This window comes from Rhipicephalus sanguineus, chromosome 10 (assembly GCF_013339695.2).
Source record: "Rhipicephalus sanguineus isolate Rsan-2018 chromosome 10, BIME_Rsan_1.4, whole genome shotgun sequence".
NCBI classification, from domain to species: Eukaryota; Metazoa; Arthropoda; class Arachnida; order Ixodida; family Ixodidae; genus Rhipicephalus; species Rhipicephalus sanguineus.
Genome location: NC_051185.1, coordinates 68,575,717 through 68,587,446, shown reverse-complemented (window position 1 = coordinate 68,587,446; position 11,730 = coordinate 68,575,717). Strand labels below are relative to the sequence as shown.

At 48.0% G+C, this 11,730-nt stretch overlaps 1 pseudogene; it reads left to right on the top strand.

The window, feature by feature from the left end:
* Window positions 1-9,756: 9,756 nt before the first annotated feature.
* On the top strand, window positions 9,757-10,597 carry LOC119406471 (uncharacterized; annotated as a pseudogene).
* The last annotated feature ends 1,133 nt before the right edge of the window (window positions 10,598-11,730 follow it).

The following is an 11,730-nucleotide window of genomic DNA, read 5'->3' as shown; positions in this document are numbered from 1 at the left end:
CCAATGCCGTGGAATGTGGTGGCAGCAGCGCGCCGACGTCTCGGCGCACACCTCTACAGACAAGCCATTCGTCTCTCTATAGTCCCTCAATATATGGTCTCTCTCACGCGCCTCGCTGAACTCAGCGAAGGCTGTTGCTGCGTTTCTGCTTCTTATTTTCTTTTTGCTGTCTCGAGAGCATGTGCGTGATAATGTCATCGCCCATTCAATGTTTGGTGTCATGGAAGGAGCGCAAGAAGATAGTCTCCATTAGCGGACACACCATGGAAGATCTCTTCGCTGCCGTGAAGGCGACAGATTTTGGAGATGTCGCGTCAATCGGCAGAATAGAGGTACGTTCTGGAAATGCCTTTTGCTCATGTTTTCTTCGCTTCTACATTTTACCATGGCGCAAAGTGCTTGTATGGATGCAGCCGCAATTGAATCGTGTGCTAATTGCAATCTCTTCGGCACTTTTTCAAACATAACTGCAATAGCGTGCGAATAGGAGGTCAAAGAAAAGTGTTTGGCGCAACAATTACGTGCGCTAAGCTTTGTCCCCACTTGGGAGGCAGAGAATAGTGTTTTTTTTCCCCTTGAAGAACCACTATATTTCCGCCTATCCCACTCCGTGTATCCATCTGTCGGCTCCCTTTCTGACCTCGGACTCCATGCCTGCTGACAATGACGGAACAGGGTAAGTGCCCCTTGTTGTCCTTGGCGCACGTAGCTATTCTAGGCGACAGCCAATTCAAATACCTCCACGAGCACTTCCTGTCAGGCCCACAAGCACCGTACATCAGACACTTTAGCGGTGCACAGACAACAGACATCTTAACACTGGTATGTGACGCCCCAAAAGATACCACACACTTCATTATCAATGTTGGAACAAACAACCTCATCAATCAAAATGCAGCAGAAACAATCGAATCATTAAACGACGTAATACTTTCAATCCAGACAGCTCGCCCGAACACACACATAACTGTGACAACTGTGGCTCCTCGACTACAAAACAAACACCGCCCACTCATTCACCAAACAACCGCACTGATGAGGCACACTGAGAAAAGAAACAAACTAAACACACTGATACTTAACTTGCCACATTTTCACAAGAATGTAGACGCCATCCACCACACAGAAATGCACAATTCACCACACGAACACTTGGCCTGGGATGGACTCCACCTAAACCACTCAGGCGTTGCCAGCAGTCGCTCAGCGCATTAAACATCTCATTAAAGGACAACATAACGTCACTTACCAGCCCACACAAGACCCCTCCACCATCCCTGTCTCCGCTACAGTGCCACGCACTACAGCCACACTAGCCCACTCAGCAACATTCCACACGCAAACAACAGAACAAAAGACGAACTCACCACCGAAAACACACTCGTCTGTGAGCCAAACGGAGGCAACATACATCACAGCCGAAGCCTCCACACAAACTACATCCAACATGAGGACCACAGCCGAAGCTTCCACACAAATTGCATGCCCACCTAAACACTACCCCCAGGAACCTGACACCTGCCACCTCAACACGTATAAGCACTGTATAAAAAACAACACAATTCCCAAAGGACTAAAACTGAAAGCGACACCTGCTTTAGGTACTCTCTCCACCCAACATCAAGATAACTGGCAAACAGCACTAGACAACGCTTCATTTTCTCTCTTAAATATACTCAAGAGCCACTGCATAGAACAAATTGAAGAATTTCCCCAAAAACTCCAGAACATAATTCTAACAACCGAAGAAAAAAGAGACCTAGAACAATATAAAGAAAAACAGAATAAAAAATTAAGGCAAAAGCAGAATAAGAAAATGATTTCGAATTAAGGAACACCCTCCCGAACAACCACCCTAGTCCCGCTAACAACCGATTATAAACAGAGAAATACCAAGCACACATCACACAAATGGAGCAGTCCAATGTTATAGACATTTCAAGATCATTAAGTCTAGAGTAAACAAGGGTCCTTAGCAAAGGCCTAAACTTTTGTCCAACCAACAACACAGTAGATGAATTCGAACTCCACAGAGACCTCACAGAATTTTCACGAAGAATGCGCATTAGGCACTTTTTTGCAGATAACGACGGAGCAGAAACAGGTCCTACAACGCTCAGGGCTCAGTCTACTTGGACTCCCGAACCAGAACTGGCAATTGAACTTGACTTATATCTTAAAGCTATCACTACAGAAATCATTAATCAATCTAAATCATCTAAGAAGCCTAGGAACATGACTTATTCGGAGAGACGCATCATCTCTAACCTCAAGTCGCGCGAAGACATTATCGTCAAGGAAGCCGATAAGGGAGGAAGCATAGTCATTTGGCCAACACAGAAGTACAAGCACGAGGCTTACAGACAACTCAATAACCCAGAACACTACCGCAAACTAGACAACGATCCAACAGAACAATACACACTCACAATCACTAATACATATAGATCCCTCCTTGCTGATGAATTAATAACTCCATCAGAATTCAAGTTTCTGAAACCAAACAAAGCAGCAGGGCGGTTTTACCTCCTCCCAAACCAAAAATTCACAAAGTACCATCCACCAAATTATACCTGCCAATATTCCAGGGCGCCCAATAGTATCAAACAACAACACCCCAACCGAGAGCCTCTCCGAATTCCTTAACCACTTTCTCGGGGACATTCCGAAGACATTCCCGTCATTTGTACAAGACACCCCACACCTGCTGCGAATAATAGAAGAGATTAATAGCAAAGGCACACTACCACAAAACGCCATTCTCGTCACACTAGACGTTACCGCTTTATACACGAATATTCCGATCCCAGAGGGCCTAACTTCAATAAAGCAAACTTTAAATCAACATAATGTACAACATTCTACTGAAGTATATTTATCATTACTCGAACTAGTACTATCACACAACTATTCTGAATTTGAGGAAAATTACTACCTTCAAATACAAGGAACAAGCATGGGCACCCCATTCGCACCCACTTATGCAAACATATTCATGAGAATTCTGGAAACAGACTTCTGGCTCGGTGCGCAGACAAACCCCACACATACCTTCAGTACATTGATGACATACTTATAACATGGGGTCATGGCAGGGACAATCTAGCTAAATTTACATCATTCCTAAACTCCTTTCATCCAACAATTAAGTTCACGTCCGAGACCTCAGCTGAGTGCATCAACTTTCTTGACACAACCATATATCTTGAGAATGGCATATTAAAGACAACGCTGTATAAAAAACCATTTGACAAGCAACAATACCTAGATTATACTAGCCATCACCTGAAACATTGTAAACAGGGCATTTTCAGGAGCCAAGCAACAAGGTTACGTCACATATGCGCAGAGGATGAGGATTACGTAAACAGACTTACTACCCTAAAAGAAACACTAGCAAACAGAAGCCATCCAAACGCGTTCCTTCATAAGGCTTACACGGACGCACTAAAACTAGATCGCACTGAGACACTCAAACCACGCCCTAAATCCACAACAACAACAACGCCTCTTCTCACTACAAAATTTTCAAACGCGCTTCCGAACATAAACAACATCCTCACAAAATACTATCCGATTCCAACAACCAACCAGAAACTTGAAAAAATATTCCCCGAACCGCCTAAGGTTGCCTACAGACGCAACGCCAATTTTAAAGATATGCTCATGCATGCAAAACTCGCAACAAGAACTACACCAACATCTGAACCCTGTGGGCGTCCCGGATGTTCTACGTGCAAACATATACAGCCAGCCACCAACGTAAAAAGCACAGCATCCGATTACCTTCACAAGGTAACATCGAACTTCACGTGCACCTCTAACAACCTGATCTACTGCATTAAATGTGCCACCTGTAAAAAACAGTACATAGGCGAAACTGGACAACCAATTCATGTAAGACTGAATGGCCACCGCGCAGACATAAAGCACAACTTACCAAAAGCAGTAGCCAGCCACTTCAATCAACAAGACTACAATTTCGATCAAGCCAAACTTTACATTCTACAAACAAATATCCAGTCACCACGTGAGAGGAAATACATGGAATCGTATTTGATACACAAATTTCAATCCCTACACCCATCAGGAATAAATCTAGCACGTGGTAATTTGGAATCACTAAAAGCCATAGCATGATTTCTATAATATTAAGAGACATAAAGTACGCTCAGCTTTCAAAAAACCTTAACCTATTCGCAAAATAAAATCCTGACCAGCTCCCATAATACACTATCAATATTCTTTTTTAAAATCTCTTAATCTTGCATGTATAAATGTGCACATATGTGTGTATATATTATATTCTTAAGATGTTTTCATTTTCTAGTGACTCCGAACCACGGTTCCCTTTCCCCTCTCCGCGCTCCTAAGACAGCTCCTACCCAGCATTGTCACAGCCCTCGCCTTCTCAGGAAGTTCTACGTTTATTATTCCGATTGTTCCCCTCGGCCGCCCCCCTTTTTTTTTTCCTCTCTTAGTTGACGGCCGCCCAATTTTTGAAGCCACCGACGACACTTGATGCATATGCCAGCCAATGACTTCACCCATTAAGCACGAGCTTTTCAGGCACCCCTTTCAATATCACGTAAAGTAGACGTGCGGACTTTTAAACGTACGCCGCCCGGTTTTTTTCCCCGTCTGTAGTTGCCTTCCCCACCACCTTCTGCAGCTCTTTGGCGGACTTTGAAACGTACGCCGCCCGGTTTTTTTCCCGTCTTTAACTGCCTTCCCCACCACCTCCTGCAGCTCTTTGTGATGGCTGCACTCGCCCTCTCGCTTTGTTGTACCCCCCCCTTTTCTTTTTTTTTTCTTTTCTTTTTTTGCAGCTCCCTTTAACTCTGAAATGACAGACCCGAACGTAGTTGCAAACGTTCTTGAAATGTGGCAAGGGCTACACTCCTCTGCTTTCGAGTTTCTCTCTTTCCAGGCAGAAATTACCAACAGCAACAGACACGCCGCCGCTGGACATGACGTCATCACTAACCCCTTAAAACTAACACGCCAGGGATGACAAGGCGCCTTTGACAAAGATAGGTCCCCTATGGAAACGTCGGCCAGCCTGCTCTGAGGCACCTTCTCCTGTTTGAAACCTATCCCACTCCGTGTATCCATCTGTCGGCTCCCTTTTTGACCTTCGGCTATGGCGGTCATATTTCAGCGCCGGTGCTCGTTCTTGCAAGTAATGTGCACTGGCCTTACTTGCGTTAAGATGAACACCAAGGTACAATACTTTGTGTGTCACGTGCGTTCATTGAATCTGAAGGAAGCAATGGCATAAACAAAAAAAAAAGTGTTTTCATTTGAATCAAACCCAAGCGTTTGATTTGTGTGAGTACCAGAAGCCACTCCAACAGCTCAGTCAATGATAGTAGGTTGTGGTATGTTGGCTTTCTCAGCACACAAAAGGGCAAGGTGATTTGGGTAAGCCAATGCCAATACGAAACATGATAATGGAAGTATGAGTGTAGGGTCTAGTTCTAGTTGGCGCTAGTCCGTGTTGTTTTCTTTACCATTCATTGTCCTTGTGCGAAAAAATTTTGCTGTTTCCTTTCCAATATATTTTAGCATATTGTTTCTGCTAATGCCAAATACTAATGTTCAAACCTTACAGAACACGTACCCCACCCTTCATTTTGAAGGTACAAGTATTCGCGAGGCCGAATACATTACTGTGATGTTTGAGGCTTTCAAGATTGACATCATCAACATGATAGTCGGCATGACAGCTGTAATGGAGCTGTACTGGATACTGGACATCAAGTATTCTGATTACAATAAGAATATACTAGCTCATCTCGAGTACTTCTGTGGGCTCGAGACGCCCCTATGACAAAAGGCAGAAAACAGCGACTTCTACTCGTCTTTCCCAAACCACTCATCATCATCAGCACCTATTTTTCTATGGCACGGGAGTATTAAGCAGAAAAAGCATTTGGAAGCCAGTTGAGCAAATGATACCTGGCTGAGGTGCAAACACCACTTCTGACAGGAGAAGGAGAGCCTCCCAGAATGAGAATACTGTTGTGTGCTTTTTTGTGGGGAAGGAGAGGCCAGCCCCTTTATGCAAAGCCTTGATGAGCCGTGCAAAGGGTGGGAAGCATGTGGTTATACTAAGTTGTAGGGTAAGGTACTGCGACAAGGGGGTTGATGATGTCTTTTTCCGAGAAAGTGTGTCAGGGCATTGTCTCGTGCCCAGTCGGCAGTATCAGCGGCAGGCATCAGACACCTGTGTGGTGCCTTTGGAAGACGTCGCCCCGGAGAAGTGGTCAAATGGCTGTCCGGTGGGAAAGAGTGAGTTGAGAGCAGACAAACATGCGCAGGTGTCCAATTATCGCGTGAGACGGTATGCTGCCATGGGCTGGTTGTGATGGGCCCGCTCGTTGACCGGGAAGGCAGGTGAACATGACCGTGGAAGCTGGACGGTTCCACCATCGTGTGTGTTAAGTGTACTTTTGGAAATGTTGTTTGTCGGTCGTTCTCGTCGTCTCTCTCGTGCACGTGGCTGAAAGACTGCCGAAAGAGAGGGAAGAGATCGCTGGCAGACAAAATTACAGTCGGCCCAATCAGGTGACTGAATGGTCACAATTTGCTGCAGGGAGAACGCCAAGGAGCAACCAAGGTGTTAAAAACTGGCTCCCAGCTCCCCACGGGCATTCTTGTCACCGAAGCGGTGCTATGCACTTTCGGCTCCGCCGAGTTATGTGGCGCAAGTCCCAATGTAAATAAGTGCTAGTGTAACCTTGTATATAGTGTACATAAAGTAAAGTCGTTTGCTGAAAAGAGGGCTAGTCTATCCTTGGCAAGTGGCGACAACCACGACGAGGCAACTACTTGGATTACTTTGGATTACCAGCAGCGACTACTACGTGAGACGGCCAACACCTTTTCTAACCTTTTGGTGGTTCTCTGGTGAGAACTTGAGGCCTTTGGAAAATTGCTGGGTATGGATAGCGAGACTGTTCCTGGTTTCAAGGAGATCTCTTCCGGAAACCACCGTTTCCGCGTGGTGATGAGTAAGGTGAAAGAATGTGAACTGCGTTTACGTCGTTTCCTTGTGTTCCTGTCCCTTCGGTGCGCTGTAGGTGTTAGATGAGTAAGGCCGTGCCCAACCTTATTAACGTTGACTGCAAGACCATCCAGTGCGAGTACGAACGGGTTGTGCGTCTGTGTCGCAGATGCAACTTCCCGGGACATCACGTGAACGAGTGCGAAACACAGCAGTGCGAGCGCTGTGATGAGTGGGGTCATCTCCGCAGCAAAGCAGCTTGCAAGCGGTGCGGTGGGGATCACGCGGTTGTTCGATGTAAGGTTAAGACTTACTCCTCGGTTGCTCAGCGGTTTTCTTCATTGTGGGTACCAGATAGCGCAGAGGGCAACGCCCGGAGGGAGTCAGCTCCGAATCCAGAGGACGCGCACAAGCAGGGAAAGGGAAGCGATTCCCAGTCAGCACCAAACGATGCCGAGGTGCACGAGAACGGAGAGGGCAGGTCGGACTCAGTGGAAGCCCCCCTCTCCGAAGCCGGTGGAACACATCGACCAACCCCCTCAAAGAAATCCGCTTAACGACACGTAGCGAGAGTACGAACGCATGTTCCCTGTGGATTACCTTGGATTATTTTTGGATTACCAGCAGCGACACTACGTGAGACGGCCAGCACCTTTTCTTTCGGCCTTTTGGTGGGCCCCCCGGTAGGTTAGGCTAGCTCAGACTGCGTCTGTTAGCTTAGCCTAGCTCTAGCAGGGCTGCCTCGTGGTTCGGCCGCGATGGTAGCCCCTCACGGCTTCGGCCGCACACTTTCTTCGGTCGTCTACCGAAAGGTACGACCAATGTTGAGCTCTGGAAAGCGCTTTGCAAGCGCTTTGTCGAAAACGACCTGAAATCTGTTCAGGATTTCGGAGGAGGACAGTTCGAAGTCTCATTCAGAACCAAGGCCGCGGTCGATCGCTTTGTAGCTGATCCCATCTTTAAGGTAGGCAAGGAGAAAATTCACTTTGAATTTCGTGGACTGCTGACAACTGTTGTCTGTGTTTTGGGCTACCCGGCCTATTCCAACGACCACGCTCTCTGGTGAATGCTTGAGGCCTTTGGAAAAGTGCTGGGTATGGATAGCGAGATCATCCCTGGTTTCAAGGAGATCTCTACTGGAAACCGCCGGGTTCGCATGGTAATGAGTAAGGCCTATCCCAACCTTTTTAAGGTTGACGGCAAGACCATTCAGTGCGAGTACGAAGGGGTCGTTCGTCTGTGTCGCAGATGCAACCTGCCAGGACATCACGCTAACAAGTGTAGCACACCGCAGTGCGCGCGCTGCGATGAGTGGGGACATCTCCGCTGCAAAGCAGCTTGCAAGCGTTGTGGTGGGGAGCGCACAACAGTCCGATGTAAGGTTAAGACATACTCCTCGGCTGCCCAGCGGTTTTCTCCATTGCAGGCACCGGATAGCGCAGAGGGCAACGCTCGAGAGCAGTCAGCTTTGAATCAAGCAGACACGCACAAGCAGGGGAAGCGATTCTCAGACAGCACCAAGTGCAGCCAGGGTGCAGGAGAAGGGAGAGGCCGGGTCGGACTCAGTTGAGGCCCCCTCCTCCCATTCTCTGAAGTTAGTGGAGCACACCGACCACCCCCTGCAAGCACCAGGAGCAGTCGAGGTGCAGGAGAGGGAAGCGAGTGGGTCGCAACATGGCCTCCGAGATGGCAGGCGCGCGGCGTGTTCCCGCCATCTCGGAGGCCATGGTCCGAATTAGCTGTGACCCCTCCTTCCACTTCTCAGGAGGCGGCGCAACACGAGCCTGTTGTTGCGGCCGTTACCTCTTGCAGCCGGCCTGTCACAGCCGAGCAAGCAACCACTGCCAAGGGGCGTGCACGGAAGTCAAGGCGCCGAAAGCGCGGTGGTGAGCGTGCGAGGACGGCTTCGGGCAGACGGGAATCGTCGTGTTTGGAGACAGACTCCAGCGACTCTGAGGGCGCTTCTCCCGTGTATAAGCGCTCTGCAGTGACGGCGGAGGACGAAGACTCTTCGTCCACCGTCGTAGATGATGCAGTAATGGAAGAGAACAACGTTCCATGCTCCTTCTGCAACAATAAGGCTTGCGACTGTTCCGAGCTTTCGGATACATCGTACGCTTCGACACCAGTCCCTCCTCTCATAGGAGAGCCCGAAGCTTAGCTTTAGACAATTGTTTCTTCGGCTGGTATTATTTATTTAATACTAGCCACTCGTAGCCTTCCACTATTCAGCTTGTTCTCTAGCTATTTCCGTCCGTTCCCCTTTAAGCACATTTTTTCGCCCCTCTCTTTTCTCTATTCATCATGGCTGTTTCTCTTACTATAGCTTCCTTCAACTGTCGAGGTTTGTCACGCGTCGCTAAGCAAAACGGAGTTATCGAACTGGCTCGCGCTCGTAAGGTTGACATCCTAGTTCTTCAGGAAACCTTCGTGTGTAGGCTAAGTCAGATCAAGACTTTTGACGCGACTTTTCACACTAGATCCTACTGGAGTTTTGGCGCTAGCGGCTCTCGGGGGGTCACCATAGTAATGTTTATTTCTATCTCAAAAAGTATTTCTTTTTGTATTTCCTGCGTATCTGCTGATCTTGTATTTTTGTTGTTGTTGTATGACCGCTTCTTTGTTCATCCCTACTGATCTTTGCATTTGAGTAGTCTATTTGTACAGCTGACAGCAGTGTTTTAGATTAATTATTCCATTGTGCACTTTTCTTTTTTGGTGTCATTATAAAATGAAGTGTTCATTATATGATATGTGTATTGGTAGCTGGTGATTCGATGGTGAAATATGTGGACCAGCATTTCCCATCTCATCGAGGCTTGTCTGTTAGCCGTGCCACACACAGGGGAATAAGGATTGAGCACCTGCTCTCAATGACTGCTGACAAGCTGCCTAGCTTTGACGTAATTGAGCATTTTGGCATGAACAACACTTTACAGTGTCAACATGTGCATGGACAAGTATCGCCAGCTCATTCAGAATATTTATTCAAAGGAATCCCGTGGCACGTGTAGCTTTTTCGGCCATTCTTCCTCTGAGGCAGAATCAGTGCAATTCAGGACAACCTCAGTTGTATGTTGTGTGCCATTTGGATAACTTCAGGAAGGTATACGTTGCCTCGCAATGGAATAAGGATTGAGCACTTGCTTTCAATCATTGCCGACAAGCTGGCTGGTTTTGATGTCATTGTGCATGTTGGCACAAACACGACAGTGTGCATCGACAAGTATAGCCAGCTCACTCAGAGTACTTACAGAAAAACAATCCCATGGCACATGTAGCTTTTTATGCCATTCTTCCTTGAGGGCAGAATCAGTACAGCCCAGGCCAAGCTCACTTGCCTGTTGAGTGCCATTTGAATGATAACTACAGGAAGGTAAATGCTGCCTTGACACAGTTGTGCCAGGAGAGGAGGCTTCACTTTCGTGGATGGTCTTGTGGCCAGCTGGCCTAGATGCCCGAGCAGGGAGCCAGTTTGGGAACGAAGCGCAGGCAAACTTCATGCATTGCGAGGCCGACAGCTTTTCCGTCCATCTAGAGAGGAGGCGCATCCAGGAGTACTACAGGGAGACCAAGGCATCTGCATAGTGTGGGTGGGCTTAGAAGGAGAGCCTCTGCGCCATCTCGGAGGCCGATTTTCCTGTGCTGGGTGTGCATGCTTTTTTTTTTCTTCTCAAGTACCAAGTGGACGCACAGACGCGAGACTGACCAACTGGACAGAACCCTTCAAGGTGTTGGTTTTGCACTTGTTGGCGGCATCTGCGTCCGCGTCAATGGAAGCAAGCCTTGGTGGAGTTGCGGCCGCCTGTCTTGCCACATTTTCCATGGCACGAGTGTACCAAACAGGGGAAACACTGAAAGGAGGCTTCTTGAGCCGGTGGTCCTTGGTGGACGTGCGAGCACCACTTATGACAGAACAAGGAGAGTCTCACATAAGCATGGGAACCCTCTTGCATGCTCTTCTGTGGAGGAAAGAGGCTTATACTGGAGATGCTGCTGTTCCACAGGCTGTCTGCCAGCATGATGACAGTGAGTGGAAACTGGTGCAATCGAAGAAGAGGTGGCGGAAGGCTGCGACACTCTACAAGCAAGACTGGAGCTATGAACTGGGTGCAGACAGGAAGGCAAAGTTTTTGCTGAGACATATTAGCCGTCGGACAGCCCCCGGCGGAGCAGGTTTCACTAATCTGGACACCGGCTCATCAGGGTTTGCGAGGGAACGAGAAGGCGCACGCGCTGGCCCGAGGTCTCACTTTCCGGGATTCCAGCGCTGTCTCGACAACATCCCCAAGCGAGGAACCCCTACAGACCACTGACGAACTAAGCACTTATAACGAAATCCTTAACCATTATAAGCTGGGGCGTAAGACTTACCCGAGAGCGCATAAGAACCTTTCAAAAAGCGAGCAAGTTATGTGGAGAAAGTTACAAACAGGGGTATTTCCAAACTCGCAATTGTTGAGCAAGTGCCATCCCTCGGTGTATAGCCCTCGGTGTAGGCATTGCGATGGTAGAGCGGACTTAGTCCACATGGTTTGGAGCTGTCCTAACCTTGATGAGCCAGACAGATGCAGAGAGTCCTGGGAGTCCTTGCTACTCAACGAAGAGGAAAATGCTCAACAGCAAGTCATCGGTCTCGCCCCAACCGCCGCCACGTCCCAAGGGATCCCGGTCGACGGTTAGGGAGGATGAGTGTGGGTTTAGGCTGACGCCTCTACCCC